The following is a 24,822-nucleotide window of genomic DNA, read 5'->3' as shown; positions in this document are numbered from 1 at the left end:
CTGGGAGACCTTTCTCCTTGTTTCGGTGGGGATCCACCTGTAGATCTGGCGGAGCATGCGGAGGGTGTTGAAGCTGGAGGACCAGATGGCCTTGACCTGCATTGTCATGGAGAGAGTACATTCGAGGAGGAATCACAGGTTATGTGCGTGGTTGTTGGGTGTTGGAGCTGTTCCCAGTGCGGTCGTTCAAGAGGAGTTGTCCCAGGCTGAGGTGGCGGAGTCGAGGAAGAGGACTTCCATCTTGTCCAAGTTTAGCTTCAGTTGGCTGTTCTCTCATTCCTTCATGGAGATTGGTTGTGGCGGTGAGGGGGTCCTTGGTGAGGGAGAGGATCAGCTGGGTATCGTTGGCGTAGGAGATGATGTAGAGGTCGTGCAGTCAGGCAACGTGGGCAAGCGGTAACATGTAGATGTTGAACAATGTTGGGATGAGCCCTGGGGTACGCCACACATGATTGTGGTGGATTCGGAGCTGGAAGGGGGAGGCGGATGTTCTGGGTTCTGCTGGAGAGGAAGGAGGTGGTCCACTCCAGAGTCTTGTCTTGGATCTCTGAGTCGTGGAGGCGTGTGCGTAGTGTGCGGTGGCAGACAGTGTCGAAGGTGGCTGACAGGTCCAGGAGGATCAGGGACGCTGTTTCTCTGTTGACCAGCAGGGCCCTGATGTCACCAGTGACGGCGATGAGGGCAGTTTCGGTGCTGTAGATGCCTAGGCGGTCTTTGAAGGAGGCCCTTTTGCGGATCAGATGAGGTGATGGTGTCTGCGGTGGCGTCATTGTGGGCTGCATAGCTGTCCGGTGTCTGTATACGGTGACATACCTCCTCTGGCTTTTGGCACGTTTGCTTGGAGTCCCGGAGGTCCTCAGTGAATCTGATGGCTTTCCTGCTGGTGTGTCTGTTTGAGGGTTTTGTGGTCGGGGAGAGTGTGTTGGCACAGTCATCGAGCCATTGTCTGAGGTTGCGGGCGGTAGGGTGGGGATGGTAGGTGGGTGGGCTACGGGCGAGGGTGGTGGTTAGCTGGTCTTCGGCAACCAAGCCCCAGCAGTGGTGGGGGATCGGTTGTGTGCGGTGGTGCGTGGTGGGGTTCTGGAAGGTGAAGTGGATGCGTAGATGGGCGGTCCAGTGGAGTTCGGTGGTGTGGGTGAAGGAGACGTGGGAGCTTGTGGAGAAGTTGTGGTCAAGCGTTTTGCCGGCAGAGTGGGTGGGTGTTGTGACGATTAGTCTGGATCCGAGTCTGGCGAGGTTGTCAATCAGGGCGGTGGAGTGGGTGTTGTTGTTGTTCCCGAGGTGGAAATCCAGGTCCCCAAGAAGGATGTAGTCTGTGGAGGCGAGGGCGTGTTTGACGAAGTAGGCAATGGAGTTGCTGAACTGTGATCGGGGTCTGGGGGGGGTCTGTAGACAATTGTTCCTGTGAGGTTGATGTTGGGCTCGGTGTGGATCATGAAGTGCAGGTGTTTGGCGTTGCTGAGGATGTCGTTGGTGTTGGTCGAGACTCTGAGAGTGTTCCTGTGGAGGATGGCAATTCCTCCTCCTACTCCATTGGTGCGGTCCCTGCGGGTGATCTTGTAGCCGTCCATGATGGCTATGGCGATGTTGTGTGCCGAGGAGGGGTTCAGCCAGGTCTCCGTCAGGAAGGCAACATCTGGGGATGTTGTGACGAGTAGGTCCCAGAGTTCAACGGCGCGTTTGCGGGCGGAGTGTGTGTTGAGAAGAATGCATCTGAGGTAGTTGGGTTCTTACCCGGTTGGTGGATTTGTGGTTCGGAAGTTGGTGGAGCTGCAGATCCAGCATGAGAAGGGTCCTTGTGTGTGTTCTGTTGTGGGTCGGAAGCAGGTGTTTGATCGTCCGATGTTGAGTGCGTGGAGGCTGCTGGCATCGTAGTGGCGTTGGGTTTTGTGGCATTTGTGTGGCCCAGGCGTTCTGGCGTTGTGCGTGGTCCAGGCGTGGACGGGCACAGACGGGCCTGCCTTATGTGCGCCTTTGGCGTGCCAACGATGCGGACACGCAGTGGCTGCCATAAGAAGGGGAGGTGGGAGGGAGGAGCAGCTGTGAGGGGTAGCGGGACAAATTGCCGTGTGTGGAGGCGTGGCCGCAGAGGATGCTGCTGCGGGAAGTGAGGGCGGAGATGTGCGGAGAAAAGCTGGACACAATACATGGGTAAATATTGAAAAGGAGCAATACTACCAAATCAAGCAGAAGGGGCACAGTGGTCAAAATAAAATTACATTGGCAACACGGGTACCAAAGAAATTACAGAAGGCAGACAGTGAAGAAGGGGCACAGGGGTTAAAACAAGAGTACACGGGCTAAGATGCTGTGCCCACATTTATCAGATAGCAAAATCTAGCAATGTACTAACTTTGACCCACATCCATTGATGAAAAATGCATTTGTGACAACATGTACAAGTCAGTTGCAGGACACAAGTAGTGTCACCCAGAAGGATAGCAAACCATAATCTCCTGGCATATTTACTTACACTGGACGTAGTGGACGAAGATTGTTGTGACGTTGCGCATTGCATATCACATCCCTAGATGTTGCACAGCAGATTCACATTGATGAGGTGACCTAAGGGCACATGTGTAACATACATATATGGAACTACAAAGTCAGCCACACTGTATTTGAGTCCACAATAGTGACTGTAGCCAAAGTATAAAGCGTCAGTCAGCCCCTACATGTGCAAAAACAATGCCAAACAAATTCTGAGCCCTCTTTTGCTGTGCACACTGTGAGCATATTGGCCAAAGTGTCCATGGATGTCTGTAGAACTGCAATTAGCATATAGTCTGATTCAGTGGCAACATTTCAAGTGTGTCATCACTATGAGCCAATGCCAAAAGTAACAGCTGGGATGAGTGGCTATGACACTGTCGGTACAGGTAGCAATGCAACATGTCACCACCTGGGTGCTGCAGAACAGTGTGCCTGCAACAAAACGTCATCAGTGACTAAAGCATTACTTAACTTATTAAGGGTGTCACAAAAGGAAGATAGTAGAAGTTAAGTCAGTCTACCTAACAGTGCAAATCATAAATGACATCTGTAACTTACCTCAATTCCAAAGTCATAACTCAGTACCACATTACTCATGTGAATCACAAACACTGTTGTGCCCTGTGACGTTACCAATGGACACACATTTGACCTACATCATGCATGTAAAGGAGATTGGTCGTCCATGCACAGGAACATGTAAGGCAAAGTAATCTGATGCACTGGCACCACGCATCAAGTGTGCCAAGGTCTTTGCAATGGAGATGGACTCAGATCCTGGAGCATCTGATATGCATTTCTTTGACGCAATATGTGGTAGCCGGGGCATACATACATCTCCATGATGGATAACTGTAGCAACTCTGACAGACTCACAGTGCTATGTGCCTACGTTGAGTTGTAAATGTGCAACAATGTGCAGTACAACTCTGTGCATCATACCTAAGATGTTGGACGTCACAAAACACTGTCACTAGACTAGGCCGTGAACGATCCTTGCAAATCTGTCAGCCATGCAAGTTCACTGTGCTCACTTCTAAGGTATCTGGACACAATCCATCCTGCTAAGTAACAGGTCACGACCATAGTTACACATACAAGGATTATTCCAATGATGGTATGAGTTGCATACAATGGAGCAAGCCCCACACACAGCATCGTCCCTGACATCAGTGCAAGCAGAAATCAAAGATAACAAGATTTATTATACAACTGAAATGTTATAATTCCCTACACTAACACTAATCCCTAATGCTAACACTAAATCTAAACTAACTACAAATATCTTAAAATTTACTAAACTTGCTAACCTAACTAATCACTAACACACCTAAATAAAATGAACATCAACTCCCCACCCAAAGCAAAATGAAACTTACCCCCAAATACTATCACAATCTAGAACAAAAAAGTCAGAATCTAAAACTAACTATACCTATGCTAAAACTACTCTACCTAAAACAGACTAAACATCACTAACAACACATCTAATGTAAACATTAACATTGTGGGAAGGGAGAAGAGGGGGATGGGGGACAACATGGGGAGGAATTACGGAAGTCCAAGATGGCCACGATTTTCGTGGATCTGCCGGTTAAGGTAGAGGAGTTCACTGCAAATGTCAGTCAGCAATGAGTTGTTCCTAGTGACCCTACACAGTAGCTCTGCATTTAAAGCTGCCACCTGAGCCACAGGTGCGGGGGGCACTGGCACCTGGGCGGTTGTGGTTGGAGGGGGATTCACTGACAGATGGCCCACACTGGCCCCAGAGGTTGAGGGGATGGGCTGCCAGCTGGTCAGGTCATACTCAGGAAGCGCCTTCCAGGTTCCAGCTTTCTTTTCACCGCGGTGCCTCCTAGCCATTTGTCGAAAGCCTTTGTTGACCTTTCTCACATGGAGGTAGCGGTCCTTGCCCACCTGGAATGCATGCTGCTCACTAGGTGTCATGTTGTCTGTAAAACATGCTCAAAGTCAATTTTCAGGCACTCACAATATGTCATGGTCCAACATGAAATCTATGTTCCAAGTTCAAAACAACATGGGAGGCAACACACCAGCGTACCTCTGTTAAGTCACAAAGTGACCTGTTCAAACAAATTTCAAGGCATGAATCGTTCACTAAAGGCTGTGGAGACTGACATGACAGTGCATGGCATGGGACATGTACTGATATGAAAAAATGCTAATGACACGGTCAAAACATGGCACCATTCTACACCCTGAGTGTGGGTGACATGTACAATTGACTTGAGTAGGGAGGCATTAGCCCTCCGTGCACAGCACCACCCTCATCCGCTCCTGTGACACAATGCTGCTACTTATGTACAATGCACAAGTGCAGCCCATGTGATTCCACAGCAAAAAGAACTATTGATGGACAAAATGCAGAACAATGTCATACATTCACCCCAGTAGAGAGATCTGGGCCTAAATCCATCGTTTTTTTGCTCGCCATTCCAGTTTGGACCCAGCCATATGCAAATCAGTCTTGACCCTGTGCCCATTGGGAACAGTCCAGCCCGAACTGCCAGGCCAGGCCTGGACTGGAAACAAGCATCCTAGGACTGGTTTTGGGGTTTCACCCCTCTTCAGCCAGGATAGCTTGATTCCAGTGGCATGGAGCGCACGGGACTCACGTCTGAGCATGTATGACATTGTTCTGCATTCTGTCCATCAACTACTTTTTTGCATTTGTCACCCCGAGTGAGAAGGGTATGCCCAGACGTGGGTCCCTTGCTCTCCATGCCACTGGAATCAAGCTATCCTGGCTGAAGCGGGCTGAAACCCCGAAACCGGTCCTAGGATGCTTGTTTCCAGTCCAGGGAGCACCTGGCTTGGCAGTTCGGGCTGGACTGTTCCCATGAGGCACAGGGTCAAGACTGATTTGCATATGGCTGGGTTCAAACCGGAAGGGTATGCCCAGAGGTGGGTCCCTTGCTCTCCATGCCACTGGAATCAATCTATACTGGCTGAAGAGGGGTGAAACCTCGAAACCGGTCCTAGGATGCTTGTTTCAAGTCCAGGGAGGACCTGGCTTGGCAGTTCGGGCTGGACTATTCCCATGAGGCACAAGGTCAAGACTAATTTGCTTATGGCTGGGTTCAAACTGGAACGGCATGGTGAGCAAAAAAACAATAGATTTAGGCCCAGATCTCTGTACTGGGGTGAATGTATGACATTGTTCTGCATTCTGTCCATCAACTACTTTTTTGCATTTGTCACCCCAAGTGAGAAGGGTATGCCCAGACGTGGGTCCCTTGCTCTCCATGCCACTAGAATAAAGCTATCCTGGCTGAAGAGGGGTGAAACCCTGAAACCGGTCCTAGGATGCCTGTTTCCAGTCCAGGGAGGACCTGGCTTGGCAGTTCGGGCTGGACTGTTCCCATGAGGCACAGGGTCAAGACTGATTTGCATATGGCTGGGTTCAAACTGGAACAGCATGGTGAGCAAAAAAACGATGGATTTAGGCCCAGATCTCTGTACTAGGGTGAATGTATGAGATTGTTCTGCATTCTGTCCTTCAACTACTTTTTTGCATCTGTGTGTCCACCAGCAACTGTGTGCAGTACATCGAGTCAGTGCCAAGACTGGCACTCTTGCACAAGAGTGCAAGGGTGGCTGTGTGCAGGTGTGAATGTCAACCTATTGTAAGCTCACCTTACATGCACAGGAACAAAACTGGGACAGCCCTACTCACACTTACAATCATGCTGCATCATGCAGCACACATGGAAACATGTTTGTTGTTTGAACGCTGGCTATTACTCACTCCACCATTACTACACAATATCTGACATTTTGACACTGCAAGGGGCAGACATCATTTAACCAAATATGCCACTCATGCATGTCTTGTTACCACTAATCTTACTCTGTAGTAGATGAGAACTCGCATGCATTCACAACGCAAACTGTTACAATGGATTCCACATTGTAATGGCACCCTGGGGTCATGAGGGTTGTGTAATTCTGATGGCTAATGCCTACTCACAGATAGTGTCGGTGAGCCCTGCATTGTCAAAACAATGTGACATCAGATAATGCTGAGAGAAAGCATGCGTAGAAAATGCTTGTTGAGTAATGTCACCAATTGTAACAAAGGAGTTTGTACACATGATCCAGAGTCAAGCATGGAATGTCCCCACGGACACAGCCTGACAACACCATTGCAGTGCACAAAGATGCAATTGCAATTGACATACACATCTTTTGCATGTGTCTGTGTAACATGCCATTGATAAGTTTGGCTCTAAGCTACACACTGCCACTTCTGTGATTGTGATGCTGCAATGCAGCATACCTTAGAATTCACTGTGCCAACATGTCTGAACTTGCACGGCCTGAAGAGCACTGCTTCCATGTGCACAACGCAACACCCACTGCACGCACCTTGGACGATATACACAGCATGAAAGTGTGCCTTATGAGTGCAGTAGTGACTCCCCTGCTCAAGAAATCCTCTCTGGACCCTACAATCCCAGCAAACTTTAGACCTATTTCCCTCCTGCCATAGCCGATTCAAATCTTAGAAAAAGCAGTTAGCAAAATCTTGTCATGCTATCTTGAGGATAATCATCTGCTGGATAGGGACCAATTTGGCTTTCGTCCAGGCCACGGTACTGAGACAGCCTTGGAACCGTAATGGACAATCTACGAATGCGTGCCGACAATGGGAATCCTACTGTTCTAGTGTTACTGGACATGTCGGCCGCATTCGATACGGTGAGCCACACAGTACTGGTGGAAAGACTGAAAAATATAGGGGTGAAAGGACAAGCCTTGCAGTGGTTACAATCCTATCTGTCAGGGAGACAACAGGTTGTGACCATGATGGCGTTCACTTCCAGTAAGTCTCCAGTACACCACGGGGTGCCGCAGGGCTCTGCGATTAGCCCTATTCTTTTCAATATCTCTCTGCACCCTCTGTTCCCCATTATTAAATCCTTCGGAATTGACCTGGTCAACTATGCTGACAACACCCAATTGGTGTTCTCCATGGAAGGGAAACAAGCGGTGTCCATGGATACGTTCCAGGAATGTATGCGCCAGACTGCTAGCTGGCTCAGGAAAAATTCCTTGCAATTCAATGGGGGAAAGACAGAGGTGGTATACTGCTCCACTACCAGAATGTCTCAACATCTACCGTTGGAGTTCAAGCTTACCCCCGAGGATGAACCCCTGGCTCCAGTCAAAACGGTGCGTAATTTGGGGGTCCTGGTGGATGATAATCTCCTAATGGTGTCACAGGTCAACAAAACTGCTACCGTCTGCTTTTCCCTGCTGCGCATGCTACGGCAGATCCTTCCGTTACTGCCTAAGGACACTCGATCTCTTGCAGTAAGGAGTATAAGTTTGAGCAGACTGGACTACTGCAACTCCCTGTATTTGGGAGCACCACAATATATCTTGCAGGGGTTGCAGAGAGTCCAGTCCATGGCAGCAAAGCTGGCATTAAATAGGCAGCGCAGGTCTTCTACGACATTGGCTTTGAGAGATCTTAATTGGTTGCCTATTAAGGAAAGAGTCTGCTTTAAATCTCTCTGTATTCTGTACACAGCAGTACATGACTTGGGCCCAGTTCCACTGCAGGAGAAGTTTACCTGGTATAATCCCAAGAGGCAGCTTCGCTCCTCTAGTGAAAATCTGATAATGATTACCAAATTGAAGAGATCCAGGATGGGGGGCAGAGCTTTTGGTGTGGCTGCCGCACGCCTATGGAACGAGTTGCCACAGAATATTAGACAGGCCAATTCCCTGACCTGCTTTAGGAAGAGTCTGAAAACCTGGCTGTTCCCAAGGGTTGAACATTAGGCCTTCCCACTGATGATCTGGTCTGCTCCTGTGGTGGCTGTCTTCAAGTCTAAGCGCCAGGATACCCGTAGGGTGACAGTTCGCACTATATAAGCTTTCAATACAACACAATACAATTGACTAGGCAGCGCAACTCAACAGGTTCTAAAATCAAGGAGCCTATTGCCAACACAACTCCAGTGAAAATGACTAGTTTGCGTGATTAGGAGCTAGAAATTATGCACATGAATTGAAAGGTGTGTCACGGACTGTTGATGGGCAAAGTCACAACTGTGAATAAGATGCATTGCCCCACCTTCACTTACCAATTTGTACACAAATCTGAAAAAACAAATACACCTTCACATTGTGACATGCGATTCACACCCATACTGCTAATCGACAACGTGTAGCATTTGGCACAGACATTCATGACACCACACCATGCCAATATATCTTGTCCATACTCACCGGTGGCGTTTGGGTTCCGGAATCTGTCAATGTCCCCCTGTGTGATAGGTGGACGTCTATCTGTGAGTGATCAAATGTATTATGTGTTGTTACAAGACATAAACAAACGTGACATATTCATAATGAAATCCACTACAGTCACTGAAAATGCAACATCACTGTGTCTACTTTGACTGCCATTCACACACGACCTGTGAATGCAGTGGCGGGCCACACAAAACATCAGTGCTTAAAGACTTGCACATATGAGTTGTGTCAAGCAATCTCAAGGCACCATTTCTACACAGGCATGAGATAAAAATTGTTCCGTGTATGATGGCATCTCTGCAGTTTGAAAGAGGCAGTTACACAGAGGTTTGTGGTGTATGACACTCTGGAGGGGTCATATTTCCTTAGTGTCTTTTGACCTCCCAAGTACATTACCACACATTAACTATGTACAGGGGCAGCATAGGTACGGTTCACGCACATAGCTCACACACACAATGGCTTGGATTGGACATGTACAGTCACACTTACTGGACACACACATATGGCAACCTGCACACAGTATTTGCACAATTGTTCCAGCTTTGGCACCACATTGCCAAGTGTTGATCCTGCACAGCGGGTCACCCACAACAGCCCCCTATGCTTGTCAGCATAATGCAGCATTGTGTGTCTGATGCGACCACATCATGCGTAGACACATTGCACCTCACACCTCACTCTGCAAATCTTTAGCAATTGGAACACTACTTAATGACGTCCGCTGCGGGGACAGACGAGCAAGACCACTGACTATTTGTCAGTGAAATTGCTCTCACCCCTCGCAGATCCACCATTGCATGTGGGCTCCCACAAGCCCCTGCACTCTCTAGTGTGAGTGTCTGAAGGCCTCCTCCATCCGCAGGTTCACCTGTGCCTCATCTCTGGTGTTCCAGTGGACCTCTGTATCCCGCTTACCGCTCCATATTGAAATCATTGAAAATTGTAACATCAACTCTTTTCACCCTCATCCATTAACTATTGCCCCCGCGGGCCTCTTGCCATCTCCATCACTGACATCATCTTCCCGCATGCCATTGCATCCACCAACTACAACCCGCTTGGGAACCGCAACTTCCACGTCGATAAACAACTGTATCCCAGCACAAAATATCTCCTGGACAACCTACACAACATTGTACTCTGCCAGATCGTGACTGACCCCACGCACTCATCAGGACCCACACTTGCGCCACTCTACAGAACAGGAGACTCAATGAGCTTCAGCCACGCCCCCAAAATTGCATTGACTGACCATCGATGTGTCCACTTCACCTTCAAGCCAGTCACCATCCACAGGAACCTGCACCTACTCCCACAAACAGACTGCACCAGAATCAGTGCTCAACATCCAAACTCATCACTCAGCAACTCCACCCCAAACATTGTTGAAGACTAGACCAACAACAACGCATCACAAAACATGCACAGATGCATCTCCAACAGTGACAACACCATGGCCCCCCAGAAGAAACTGGACAACCACCCCACCCGGAAGCAAGATAGTTTTTAAACAAACTTTGCAAGTCCAGACACACTTGCCGCCGCATTAAAAAGGCATGGAGGAACAACATGCAACAGAACACCACTACAACTTCCGATCCGCCACCAACGGCCAACACCAACTCGTCAGGACAAACATTAGAAACATTAAATGTTGACAGGATCCCCACTCATGCGCACAACATCAAAGGAATATTCCACATTATCCATGGAGTTGGCCTGACACACCAGCGAGTTCACCAACATCCCTCCCTCACAAGACATCTGCGACCAACTCAGCATTTTTTAGAATCAATCGTGTTTAAAACACTAAACCATGAGCATGTACGACAACTCTGATGAAGACAACAAACACACGGAACCCTCAGCAACCACCACCAACAACCGGAAACCAGCGATCAACAACTGGACACCTATCACCAACGAAGACACACTGAAGGCAATAAAGTCAATCCACTCCGGGTGCCGCACAGATCCCTGCCGCACCCACATTTTTAACTTGTCTGCAAAATACATTGCACCCATACTCTGCCACACCATCAAACGCTCTCTGGCAAATGCATTGTTGCCCAACGACAAGAAACACGCCGAGATCAAGCCACTCATGATGGAACCCGAGGCAGATCCCACAAACATCCAAAACTACAGAGCCATCTCTCTGCTACCTATCCCTGCAAAACTCTTTGAGAAAGCCATCAACAGCCAACTTGCAACCTTCATCAGACAGGACAACATCCTCGACTCCTCACAATACAGCATCATGTAAAACCACAGTCTATGAACCACCATCCTCGCCGCAAGGGATGACATCCGCACCCTACTGGACAAAGGAAACACTGCTGCCCTCATCATACTTGACCTCTCTGCGGCGTTCAACACTGTCTCCCAACACACACCAATATGCAGACTCCACAACGCAGGGATCCAAGACAGGGCCCTCAACTGGATCTGCTCCTTCCTCTACGGATGAACGCTGTGGGTCAGACTCCCCCCTTTCCTCTCAGACCCTACAACAGCCACCTGTGGAGTCCACCAGGGAACCGCCCTGAGCCCTACGCTCTTCAACATCTACATGGCTCCACCTGCCACAATTGTCATAACCTATGGACTCAACATTGTACCATACGCAGAGGACAAACAACTCCTCCTCTACACATCCAAATGACACAACTCCGCAATACACAACTATTGCGAAGGCATGGAAGCCCTCGCCATATGGATGGCAGACAACTGCCTACAACTAAACAACAACAAAACGTCCGGTCCCGTCATGCTCCAAAACAGTGACGCATGGATGTACACCTTGTGATCCCATGCACTTGAAAACTCACACACACCCACGGACAACGCACGCAACCTGTGAATCATCATGGACTCGAATATCAAAATGAACCGCAAGATCTACCCCATCTCCTCCTCCTGCTTCCACATCCTCTGCCTCCTATGGTAGTCCATCAAATGTATCCCACTCAAACACACATGAACAGTCACTCATGCCCTGGGCAGCAGCTCACCCAACTACAGCACCAATCTCCATGCCGGAATTAACACAAACCACATCCGCAAGCTATAGGACATCCCAAATGCCACCGCAGGACTGATCCTCACACTGCCAGGACACTGACACATCTCCCACCACCTGTGCACACTCCACTGTCTCCACATTGGAGCTAGAGTCCCCTTCAAGATGTTCACCCACGCTCACACAGCCCTCCTCAACACTGGGCCAGCATACCTTAACGTCCGACTCACTTTCCACACACACCAAAGGACCCTACAATCAGACCATCTATCCTATGACGTGTTCACCCGCACCAGAGAGACCAGATCGTGAGTCTGCTCCTTTTCCTGCCTCGCAGCCCTAGCCTGTAACGACATTCAGGTCCACCTCCGACAGACAACACTGCTCACCATCAAGAATGATAAACTCTGGACATATCTCTTCGACAGACACCCTCCTTGATGTACTTCAGCATGCAAAGCCCCCCCCCGCACCTTGCGACCCTTACTGCTGAGTAGCCGCTCACAATAAGCATAAGAATTTTTGGATGGGTCACACGTGAGACCTGTTTCAATGTGGTCTTTACAGCGCAAAACCTTTTCAACGCTGTCATTACAATGCAACTCGTCACTACAACTTGCACTGGATGGCGCTCTACAATAAGGGATATTAGGATTGACTATTCAAACACCTTCTTTACTGTTGCACACACTGTTGTGGGAAGACTAAGTCATACAAATCAAACGTCCCGTGCATCATGCGCAAGTGTATTTGGTGAATTGCATTGTCTTGACCACGTTGTTACAGTGTCACGGTGTTGAGACAGCATTATGACATCATACCTTTTTGTCACACACGTCACTTATTTATATACGTAACATTAATCATGGACAAAAATAGGCTTTGTACTTACCACCCTCTAGGTCAGGCATCACTCCAGTGAAACCGAGGAGGTCGGCCTCAAGTGCCAGCATGTCCTGCCAGCGGTGCTTCCACTGGTGCACGGTCCGGTCCACTCCAAAGCACCGGAGCATCTGGGCACGCACTCGCTCCCACCGCAGCTTCCGCACTGACACATTGTACCCTTGCAGGATACGTCCTCCCCACTCCAACATTAATGGCAGGTAAAAGCGTATCATCCAGAGGAAGCTCCCCCAATGCCCCCTCAGTCATCCTCCCAGACCTGCCCACAGCCGGCATCTCCCTGCCCCCCAGTAATCACTCAAGCCTAACAAATAATAACCCTCTAAACAAACTGTAATTGAATACCCCTACACAAACACAACAAGACTGAGGACAGTAGACAGACAATTTAAAACAAATTTTACAGACACTTTTGACAGGACACAGCAACACTCTCTAACTCTCAGCCCAACACCACAAACCACCAGACACCTCCTTCACTTAGACAAATCACCAGCAATGTGCTCAAAAGTGAAAGTGAAGACCACTCCCCTGTGAGACAGGAAGCATGCATACATCACTTCCTGTGTGTTTGCGGGCCTTTTTTTGGAATGCGATAAAATTCCGCACGCAAATAGGCCGCAAATGTTCTTAGTCTGATACTGTGCTGTGTATGCGGCCCATTTTGTTGAATGCGATTAAAATCTGCACTGAAAGAGGCCACAGATGTCCTTAGTCTGATACTGTGATGTGTATGCGGCACGTTTTGTTGAATGAGAATAAAATCTGCACGAAAAGAGGCCGCAAATGTCCCAATGCTGATACAGTATTGTACAGCGATGTTTTTTCCATATCAAGGATGATAGAAACATCGCGTGGGGCGTGAATATTTAACGCCAAGACAAATTCCATACACAGATGGACAGTCAGAGCAAATTCCAAATCAAAGCACAATAATACACTGAAAGTTTTGATTTCCACAATGAAGACAGCCTACATTTTATATTTCATGTAAGTTGACAGCCTAAATTGCATGCGACATTAATCACCACCATCTCAATAGCAATTTGCACAAGCATTTATTCCAAAAAATGATGCGAATTGTAAGGGCACTACTCACCTGAGGTGGTCTGTAGGTGATGAGTATGTGCGCAGATCAATCAGACAATAAGTGTGGCCATGATGTGCGCTACTCACCCGTGAGGCTCACAAGTCGCTGTGGGGGAGTGAGAGTGCAGCTCCGTCTCAGTCAAATAGCCATGCCTTGTCGTACCGCATGTAAGCGTGCATGGTGGTGGAGCGTGTGATGTTGACTCATCTTGTTCATGGCTTTGCCGGCGACGTAGGTGAGAGCTCTTCCTCCCGCTCTGGCATTACGGATCCAGGGAGTGTGTGAGGGCAAGGTTGGCGGAGTAGCAGTTCCTCTTGAGGATGTTGGGGTGACTCTCTAGTGGATGTCTTTGTGTCCGATGATGTGGAGTGATTTGTAGGTGTGTGAGAGTATTTTGACGGTAACTTTATTCTTGACGGTGAACCAGTGGAGGTTGTGTGTGTTTTGGCTAATGTGTTAGTGATGTGGGGTTCTGAGGACGGGTCTGTCATCAGCCTTCTGTATGTTTTCGAGCTTGTGTAGTGGCGTTTTGTTCATCCCTGCAATGAGGGAGTTGCCGTTCTCCAGTCTGCTGGTGAGGAGTGTGTTGATGACATTTGTGATGTATTATGGGGTTACCCATTGGAATTTATTGCGCTGGATCAGTATGCAGTTGTAGCTGTTGCAGGCAATGGAGTTGATCTGGCAGGTCATGATGATGGAGGAGTAGAAGATGATGCAGAGGTTGCGTGCGTGGTCTGTCACTGGGGGCAGGCTCACAAGGCCAGAGATCCACCAGGGGTTGTCCCATGCGGATGTGGATGGACCAAGGATGAGGAGGTAATTCGTCTCTGAGTTAAGGTTTAGGCAGATGTTTTTCATCCAATCAGCAAGTTCAGACATTCATTGCTGGGCGCAGGGTTTTATGTCTTCGTCTTTCTTCGTGAGGGAGAGGATGAGCTGTGTGTCCTCTGTGTGGGATGATATGCTAAGCCCATGCTGGCTGACAATAGCGGTGAGGGTGCCATGTAGATATTGAGAAGCGTGGGACTTAGTGACGGTCCCTGGGGTACTTCGCAGTTGGTCTCTGTGGGTTCGGAGATGGGGGGGGAGGGGTCTGATCCTTTGGCTTATTGCGGAGAGGAAGGAGTGGATCCATGAGAGGGCGGTTCCTCGTATCCCCGGGTCGTGGAGTGTGGCGTATGTGGTGCGGTGTGAGAGGGTGTTGAGAGCTGCGTAGAGGTATAGTAGGATGTGTTGGCCACAAGGTGACCCAGGTCAAGTGGCATGCGTATGTAATTATTGGCAGCAAGGTGTGCGTTCTTGGTGCTGTGCTTGCTGCCAAACCCAGACTGGGAGTGGTCCATGATGGAGTTCTCTTCAATGAAGGCAGTCAGCTGGGTGTTTATGAGTCTCTGGGTGGCGTTGTCCGCCACAGGGTGTAGGGAGATGGTCAGATAGTTTGTCTTGTCTTTTGGGTCATACTGCTGATGAGCAGATTTGTTCGACGTAGAGACAAGTCTTGACGGTCTTCATGAAGGTGTTCAGGGATGGTGTGCATGTGAGCTCTGCTGGTGGCTCATTCAAAGTATTGGATGCATGCAGAGATATATTTTCAGAATTGACCCCCATTTCACACCCACTTTTCAGAATTGACCCCCATTTCACACCCACTTTTCATATTTGCCCCCCATTCAACACACAATTTTCATATTTGCCCATAATTTCTAACCTATTTTTCCAATTTGACCCCCAATTTCACACCCATTTTTCAGCTTAGACCCACAGTTCACACCCACTTTTCATTTTTGTCCAAAATTTCGGTCCCACTTTTCAGATTTGACCCCCATTCCACACCCACTTTTCAGATTGTACCCACATTTCTGACCCACTTTTCTGGTTTGACCCACATTCCACACCCACTTCTCAGATTTGGACCCCTTTTCACAACCTTAACAGTGAAATTTAACACCGACTAAACATTCAAATTCATTATTTACCACTTACAAACCCCTACATTTCAAGTTTTCATACCAAGTACACCCTGTGAATCATGATTTACATACAATTTGACACATCAATTGATGAATTGGGTAGCCAGATTTTACTCCTTGTAAAGTCAAGTTGTGCACAATTGACACACTATGGCATCTCTGTAATGAGGAGACATACACACCATGATTTAACTTTTGGGTTCTTACTTGCAATTATTGTACAATGGTAACATTTCATAGTGATCTACTTATGCAGGAGAGTAAATTGCAGACAGGGTATGTGTGTTGAGTTTGTTTATTGTCTCAAACAGTTATTGTGGTAATTTTCCAAAGATCTATCTTTATTTTTGACATTCACAATGTGATGTTCTCACGGAAAGTAATTGTTTATTATACTGTCCCTTCGGGCAATTCCTGCTGCAGTGCCCGTGTGGTGAGGTCCACCTCGCAGATCTTCCTCATCATCGTCCGGTGCTGCAGGCACTTGGATCCAGGGGGCATTTGTGCGCACACAAATGTTGTGCAATACACAACATGCTAGTATGATTTTGTTTACCATTTCTAGGCTGTACAGCAGTTTGCCACCTGTGATATCCAAGCAACGGAAACGTGACTTCAGCACACCAAATGTGCTCTCCACGATACACCGTGTGCGTCGATGTGCAGCATTGTACTGCCTATGTGCCTGGGTGGTAGGGTTTCGTATGGGTGTCATCACCCACGGGCAGAGAGCATATCCTTGATCACCTGTGACATGTAAGAGGGAGATGGGTCCATGATTCATTAGGCATACTATGTTGGCAGTGTTGTAAATTTTGTCTATAGTGACTTTTGCTATTTTCAGACTTGTGTTAGACATGTGTTGCTTCTGGCTATTTAGCGGCATCAATGCTGATTGCATTGCCTCAGTGGTGATCCTCCAAGCAGCCATTTTGCTAGTGTTTGCTGCACGGTTGCATCAGCGTCAATACAACTGTACAAAATGAGAATGAGACCTGCACCAAAAACACAGACACCAACAGGCACCCTGGCTCTCCTACCATCTAGCGATGGCACTGATCCACACTCCTCGCAGTCACCGCCATGTGAATGTTCAAATGACATAGGCCACGCCTGACACAGCTCACATTCAGACATGCATCTCATGCTGATGGCAGATCTGTGACACCACACAAGCCATGCAATTGTATGTCCAGAGCTAAAACCAAGCAACAGACAGCAGCCACCTCACCTGCAGGGCCCACTGAGGACAGTGACGGTTTGCACACACCATCAACATCACATGACACGACGTAGACTTCCTGGACTGCGTCATCTCTCACGAGCAGAGCATCAAACTCACATAACACAACTTCGACCCTTAAACAGGTCTCTCCCCACGCTGCACAGCACCACCTGTGCACCCGTGCCCTCAGCCCGGCTGCCGCTGCTGCTGACAAGGGTTCGAGACCCTCCCTTGCTCCGGCTCTCAGTATTTTTCACTGTATTTTTATTTTTATGGCATTTCACTGTAATTGTTGGTGTCTTTGTTCCCCACCTGTTCCATCACTGTGCCCTTTGCCCATCTTTTTTCTTCTGGATCCGGCGCTGTTCCACACCCCCGTTACACGCCACTGCGTCCCCACCCCCCGCGCTCCCATTCGTCCGCTCCCCCCTCCCAGCTGCTCCTCCCTCCCATGTCCCCTTCTTATGGCAGCCGCATCGCGGCCACGCAGCGGCTGCGCACAGCGGGTGCGCCGCTGGCGCGCCTTAGGCAAGCCAGTCTGTGGCTGTCCGCGCCTGGACCACGGCCAGCGCAAGAACACCTGGCCCCCCGCATCCGCCACAACAACCGTCACCGCTACGACTCCAGCACCCTCCACGCACTCAATGCCAGATGATCACGAACCTGCTGCCTGCCCGCCCCGAAGTGCACCCAAGGACCCTTCTCCTGCCAGGACTGCAGCTTCACCAGCATCCGGCCCACCAACTCAACCACCAGAAAAGAACCCAACTACCCCAGATGCATTCTTCTCAACACCCGCTCCCCCTGCAAACACGCCGAACTCTGGGACCTACTCGACTCAAACTCCCCAGACGTCGCCGCCGAACTTCTGCACTTCCAGATCCACACCGACCCCAACACCACCCTCAGAGGAACCCTCGTCTGCAGATCCCCCGGAACCTGGCCACAGTTCAGCGACACCATCGCCGACATCGTCAGCACACACGCCCTCGCCTCCACGGACATCATCCTCCTCGGGGACCTGAACTTCCACCTCGAGAACAACAACAACACCAACTCCACCACCCTGATCAACAACCTAGCCAACCCCGGACTCAGACAGCTCGTTTCAACACCCACCCACTCTGCCAGACATACGCTTGACCCCATCTTCTCTGCAAGACCCCACATCTCCTTCAACCACACCACCGGACTCCACTGGACTGTCCACTGCTGCATTCACTTCACCTTCCGGAAACCCACCACGCACCGCCGCACCAAACAGATGCCTCGCCACTGCTGGAGCAAAGTTACCGCAGACCAGCTAACCACCAACCTCGCCCAGAGCCCACCCTCCAACCCCACCGCCCACAACCTCAGACAGTGGATCGATGACTGCACCAACACCCTCGCCCCGCTCAAGAAACCCTCCAACAGTCACACCAACAAGAAAACCAGCTGTTTCACTGATGACCTCCAAGCAAAGCTGGAGAAGAACTGGCTCCGTGAACGAACACCGGACAGCTACGCAGCCCACAAGAACACCACTCGCAAACACCATCACCTCATCAGATCCGCCAAAAGGGCCTCCTTCAAAGACCGCCTAGACAACAACGCACACAACAGCAAAGAGCTCTTCAACATCGCAAGGGAACTCTCCAACCCAAGCTCCAACACCAACGACATCCCACCTTCTCAAGACCTGTGCGAATCGCTGGCCACCTTCTTCCATCATAAGATCACAGACATCCACGACAGCTTCGACGCCACAACCGCCCGACAACCACTGAGACCTCTGCCCCCACGACCACCATCCGCACCAACCACCTGCTCTCCTGGACCAACATCAACGACAACGACACCATCAAGATCATGTACACCATCCACTCCGGCTCTCCGTCAGACCCATGCCCACACCACATCTTCAACAAAGCCAGCACCACCATCACACCCCATCTCCGGAAAGCCATCAACATCTCCTTCAAGACAGCAACCTTCACGGAGAGCTGGAAGCACGCCGAGATCAACGCCTTACTCAAGAAACCCAAGGCGGACCCCAAGGACCTCAAGAGCTTCCGGCCCTTCTCCCTGCTCCCGTTCCCGGCGAAGGTCATCGGAAAGACCGTGAACAAACAATTGACCGGCTACCTCGAGGAGAACAGCATCCTGGACCCGTCCCAGTCCGGGTTCCCGCTGCAACCGCAGCACCGAAACTGCCCTCGTCGGCGCCACCGATGACATCAGAACCCTGCTAGACAACAGAGAAACTGCAGCCTTCATCCTCCTGGACCTGTCAGCCGCCTTCGACACGGTCTGCCACCGCAAACTACGAACACGCCTCCACGACGCCGGAATCCAAGAGAAGGCCCTGGACTGGACCATCTCCTTCCTCTCCGGCAGAACACAGAGCATCTGCCTCCCCCTTTCCGCTCCGATAGCCACCAAGATCATCTGCGGCGTACCCCAGGGCTCATCCCTCAGCCCAACGTTGTTTAACATCTACATGGCACCGCTCGCCCACGTTGCCCGACTGCACAACCTCAACATCCTCTCCTACGCCGATGACACCCAGCTGATCCTCACCCTCACCAAGGACCCCCACACCGCCAAAACCAACCTCCACGAAGTAATGAAGGCCATCGCCGAATGGATGAGGAACAGCCGACTGAAGCTGAACTCAGACAAGACGGAGGTCCTCATCCTCAGATCCACCCCTTCGGCCTGGGATGACTCCTGGTGGCCGACTGCACTGGGAACAGCTCCAACACCCACCAACCACGAACGCAACCTAGGGGTCATCCTCGACTCCACCCTCTCCATGACTAAGCAGGTCAACTCTGTATCTTCCTCCTGCTTCAACACCCTCTGCATGCTCCACAAGATCTACAAGTGGATCTCCACCGAAACGAGAAGAACGGTCACCCAGGCCCTCCTCAGCAGCAGGCTGGACTACGGAAATGCCCTCTACGCAGGAGCCTCGGCCGAAACTCCTGAAACGTCTTCAACGTATCCAGAACGCCTCTGCACGCCTGATCCTCGACATCCCTCGCCGCAGCCACATCACCCCCCACCTAAGAGACCTGCACTGGCTCCCCGTCGACAAGAGAATAACCTTCAAGCTCCTCACCCACGCACACAAGGCACTCCACAACACCGGACCAGCATACCTCAACAGACGACTCCGCTTCTACACCCCCACCCGCCAGCTCCACTCCGCCGACCTCACCCTTGCCACTGTCCCCCGCATCCGGAAAGCGACCGCCGGCGGCAGATGGTTCTCCCACCTCGCCGCCAAGACCTGGAACACCCTCCCCATCCACCTACGGCAGACCCAAGACTTGCTGACCTTCAGAAGACTCCTCAAGACCTGGCTTTTTGAGCAGTAGCTGCATTCCCAACCCCCAGCGTCTTGAGACCCTCACGGGTAAGTAGTGCGCTTTACAAATGCTATGATTGATTGACTTCTCAAAATCATTCACACTATGTTGATTATTTGACAAGATCAGACTGCCCACACACTTCACCACACTGTTACACATGGCATGACTCACCTTTGCACACTTCTTGGCATTTGTAATAGATTAGCATTTGACACATCAATCTCACCACACAAGTAGTGACCAAATACACATCCACTTACTCCTCGGGCAAACACAAAACACACCTTATCACAGATGGGACAATGAGAAATATGTGTAGCTGAGTCAGAGAGGAGATGCTACACAACACCATCAACAGCAGCACCCTCTACACTGCAGTCAACACCAATGGCGCTAGATGGTGGCTTCATGACAGATTTTTCGGCCTACGCATGCACATTTGCCCCACAATGCAACTCCTACATTCAACGTGCATTGTTACAACCTTGGTCACAACAAGACACTGACTTAACACACTGATTTTACATGTGTGAGTGTGAGACCGGCCTCGTGGCGTGGGCCCTCCCGACCAGAAAGCCATCCTGCAACCGCACCGATCCCCGATGTCACAGCCTTACGGCCACCATGGCCCAACATACCGATGGCCGGCCAGACCCCAACACGCATGCCCGGCCGAGGGAGAGAGAAAACCCCCCAAGCCAGACCGGGAGGCGCCGTCCCTGTCACACCTCTAGTCTCTTCCCCAAGGAAGGTTTCGATCGGCCACCAGGCCCCTGCTGAGCGGGCGCCTCGCCTGCTGGGTGTCTGGAGTCCCTCCCGGACCCACCTGAACAGATCAAAGGGCCGAGCGACAGGACGTCCCGACACACCGCCCCCAGGCACCAAGACCCCTCTCGGCGAGGACTCCGGACTTCAAAGAGGAGGGGGAGTATAACAAGGGGTGCTGAAGGGACGGGAGGAAGAGAAGACCTGACTGACGAGAGCCTGCTGACCTGGTCGCGGCTCGATCGCTCCCCGAACCGAAGAACGCTACCCGGACTCTGAACCACCTGAGCCCTGCTGACGCTGTCGCGGCTCCCCGAACTCTGAACCATCTGAGCCCTGCTGACGCTTTCGCAGCTCCCTGAACTCTGAACCATCTGAGCCCTGCTGACGCTGTCGCGGCTCCCCGAACTCTGAACCATCTGAGCCCTGCTGTCGCGGCTCCCCAAACTCTGAACCATCCGAGCCCTGCTGACGCTGTCGCGGCTCCCCGAACTCTGAACCATCTGAGCCCTGCTGACGCTGTCGCGGCTCCCCGAACTCCGAACCACCTGTGCCTGCTGAGTGACTCGCGGCACTCTCCTCCAAGGGAATCGGCAGAGATTGCCGAGAGAAGCAACATCCCCCCCAGCTCCAGGATTGAGAGCTGTGCGCAGGATACTCCGCAGAGACACTGACTCAAAGACTGTCCCGCTACCCCCATACCCCCATCACGAGATCGCCGCTGATTGTGGCACTGTTTCCATGCCTGCAGTTCGGATCATAAAGATCCCTTACATCTACGATAAAATATACTGTCTTACGAAGAACTACTGTGTGGTGTCCCTCTGTCAGAGAGTGCAAGCGCAGTGTGTGCGATCCTAGGTACGAGACCCTTCCAGGAAGGGCCTCCCCGCCCTTGCTCGGCCTAACTCTGGGAGAGGTGGGTCAACGGGTGGTCAGGAACGTATTCCGAAGCCCCCCGGAGAACGCCTTCCAACATTTGGTGGCAGACGACGGGATCCGAGCCGACACCTAGAGATCGTGCAGTAAACGACTGACGCACTACCGGAAAGAAATGGAAGGAGAAACCTCCCTAGGTACCGCAGGTACCAACACAAGCACGACATTCCGAGAGGACCAGTTGGAATATTATACGCACCGAGAACTAAAACAATTCTGCAAAGACCTTGAGTACTGGAACGGAGGTGGCGCAGGAACAATGAGGTCACTGCCCGCGATGCCTATAAATGGGCTAGAAGAAAATACCATGCAGCTATAAAGTCAGCTAAGAAAGCTCACTATTCACATGCCATCTTCATGGCAGGTCAAGGGCAAAAAGAAATTTTTAAGATAGTAAAGGATTTTATGAATCCATCAGTTCTTTTGCAGGAGATCCCTCCATCTCAAAATCTCTGCAATGAGATATCAGATTATTTTGAAAATAAAATCCTTGATATCGTGAGGACTTTCCCTCCAGTGCCCTCTATTTCAGGATATGTTGAAAGAATAGAGGGGGAGAAGTTCCCTACTTGTATGGAAACGTTTGTCCCTGTTTCCTTTGACGATACCTCTAAGGCTATTCTTGCCAGTAAATCTGGATCCCCCTTTGATCCATGCCCTCCTTTGGTCTTACAGACCCTAGTAGTAGCAATTAATCCTATCATCAATGGTATCATCAATTCATCTTTAACCACGGGTGATATTCCCAACGACTGGAAGCTGGCTGCTGTCAAGCCTCTCCAGAAAAAGGCTCTAGCCGACTCAACCACCCTATCTAACTTACGCCCGATCTCCTTGCTTCCAGTGATGTCCAAACTGACAGAGAAGTTCGTTAATAACCAACTTACGAGCTTCCTGGAAGAAAACAATATTTTACATCCAAACCAGTCAGGGTTCCGGTCAAAACATTCTACCGAGTCTGCCCTGCTGTTTACAGCAGAGACCCTTCGTATGGCCATCGACCAGGGAAAGAAGGCTGTTTTAATCCTACTTGACCTGTCGGCAGCCTTCGATACGGTCTCACATAACATCTTAATAGACCGGTTGGCTGCCGCAGGAGTAGGTGGGGTGGTTTTGGCTTGGCTTAGAAATTTCCTTAGCGACAGACGCCAAATCACAGTGCTGGGTCATTATCAATCTGAAGCTAAGGTCCTCAGCTCTGGAGTCCCCCAGGGATCGAGTCTAAGCCCTATACTTTTTAATTTGTATATGGTTCCCCTGGTAAAACTGATCGCATCTTTTCAGATCAGTACAATCTCATATGCTGACGACACTCAGCTCATCCTAGTACTGGACAGTGAGCGGTCTGGCGCGAAGGAAAATCTTAAGGAGTGCTTGGCAGCAACATTTAATTGGATGACTAATAATCACCTTAAATGTAATGCCGTAAAAACTGCAATCCTCCCATTTGGAAAGCAAAATGTGTTTTCCCTGAAAATCTGTTGGCCTGATGATGCAGAAGCCCCTCCTAACACCATTACATCTGCCCGAAATTTGGGCATTAAGTTTGATAACCAACTATCCTTTAAACAACAAGCGGTAGCCGTAGCTGGCACATGCTTCCATATAATAAAAGCTTTAAGGAAGTTTTTTGATCTTCTTCCGTTGCCAGCTAGGAAAACGGTTGCAGTGGCCCTAATCACTTCCAGGTTAGACTACTGTAATAGCTTATATGCTGGAGCTAATAAATCTGTACTTTACAGATTACAAATGGTCCAACATGCAGCGGTCCGCTTAGTACTACGTTGGCCCCGCAAGTCATCAGCCTCAGCAGCACTTAATGCGCTCCATTGGCTACCAATTGGTAAAAGGATTCTTTTTAAGATCCTGTTAATTACCTTCAGGGCTTCCCAACATCAAGGACCAAAATATCTATGTAATGGTTTTAGACGATATTACCCGACACGTTGCCTAAGGTCTGTGGGTCAGAATCTGCTCATAATCCCCAGATTTAAGTTCGCAACTAAAGGCGGCAAATCCCTCTTTGTGTTGGGTGCCAAGGCCTGGAATAAGCTCCCCCTTTCTTTACGATCCCTGTCTCATGAAACTCAGTTTAGGAAGGCAGTAAAAATCTGGGTGTTCTCTCTGACCGATGCAGCTTGTACAGCACTGGTGTAAATATGTAGTGTTTAGCGTGAATTGTCTCCTTTCCTTCCAACCCCTCCATCTGGGTTGGGTGAGCGCCAAGATACTCCCTGGAGTGATAGAAGCGCTATAAAAGTACTCCTTACATTACATTGGAATCGCTACCACCGGATTAAGCACGAAAGAGGATTTCCAGGGAGCATTGAAGACCTGGGTCGAGGCCGGAGCTTCACGGGCACAAACAGAAGGAGAGCCGCCAAACGAACCACGAAGCATCCCGGGGAGGAGCAGCGCCCCAGAGGGGGGCCTATCCCAGGAGGAGCTAGCGGACCGAGAAAGGGGCCGCAACCACGAACTAGAGCTAGCAAAACTAAAAATCGAGGGAGAACTAAAACTGGCAGAGAAGAAACTGGCAGTAGAACAATTACGCCTACAAGGAGAACTCGAGGAAAAGAAGCGACAGAGAGAGCACGAAGAAAGAAAACTCCAACTAGAACACGAACGCAGCCTGAAAGAGATCGAGCTCAAGGCTAAAAGTGAGGAGGCCAGACCCTCGGGAACTCAACCCCTCTCCTCCGTCGTGGAACCAAAGGTCTACATCCCCAAGGATGTGGTGAAAGAATATTACAAGAACGACC

General features: G+C 50.1%; 1 long non-coding RNA gene across 2 annotated transcripts in view; it reads right to left on the bottom strand.

Annotated features, from left to right (window-relative positions):
- Positions 1–3,832: 3,832 nt before the first annotated feature.
- LOC146810261 (uncharacterized) overlaps positions 3,833–24,822 on the bottom strand; it is a 43,827-nt gene continuing 22,837 nt past the window's right edge. For both annotated transcript variants that reach the window (XR_014965652.1, XR_014965653.1), the window contains exons 2-3: positions 8,755–8,814; positions 3,833–4,445 (exon numbers count right to left, since the gene is read on the bottom strand). This is a non-coding gene — a long non-coding RNA (uncharacterized LOC146810261). The remainder of the gene's footprint in view (positions 4,446–8,754; positions 8,815–24,822) is intronic.

Source organism: Triturus cristatus, chromosome 7 (genome assembly GCF_964204655.1).
Source record: "Triturus cristatus chromosome 7, aTriCri1.1, whole genome shotgun sequence".
Lineage (NCBI taxonomy): Eukaryota > Metazoa > Chordata > Amphibia > Caudata > Salamandridae > Triturus > Triturus cristatus.
The sequence above is the reverse complement of the archived record's forward strand: the minus strand, read 5'-3'. Positions and strand labels throughout refer to the sequence as shown.